Source organism: Capsicum annuum, chromosome 9 (assembly GCF_002878395.1).
Source record: "Capsicum annuum cultivar UCD-10X-F1 chromosome 9, UCD10Xv1.1, whole genome shotgun sequence".
NCBI lineage: Eukaryota > Viridiplantae > Streptophyta > Magnoliopsida > Solanales > Solanaceae > Capsicum > Capsicum annuum.
In genome coordinates, this window is record NC_061119.1 from 76,071,221 (window position 1) to 76,071,858 (window position 638).

Here is a 638-nt window from a genome sequence, read left to right on the forward strand (position 1 = left end):
AGAAAGAGGGGAAAGAGAGATAATTGATTTGGAGAGAAGTGGTGTGTGGATTGTTTTGTTTTTTAAAAAGATTAAAAAAATTTAAAAATATTAATTAAGTCCATAATCAACCTAATAGTTTTTTTATTAATGTTTGACATCAATGTCACGATCTCCTTCAATTTTCTCTGCTAATTAAGCCTGTTAACTGGGCCGGACCGAATCAACCCAGAGCCGGCCCATCACTTTTAATCGGGTTGTAGGCCGGTCCAGATCCGAGCCAAGTTTAACGGGTCGGTCTGATTTTGGACTCAACAGTAATATTTTTAGAAATAACCCGGGACTGGCCCAATAAACCTAACCCGATCCAACCCGTGTAAACCCGATCAAATCCAATCAAAAATTCGGCCAAAACTTAAAAAAAATTAAATATTTTTTCTCCAATATACACTATATATACCCACGTATATACATTTTAAATACGTTAAACAATATACACACAATATATGTACACTATATATATAGTATATACTACATTAGAATTTAAAAAACATATACACATATGCAAAATTACACATGTAATCATGTATACGACTATACATTAGTTAAATGTATATACTACTTTAAATAAAACATATACTACAAGATATATACTACAA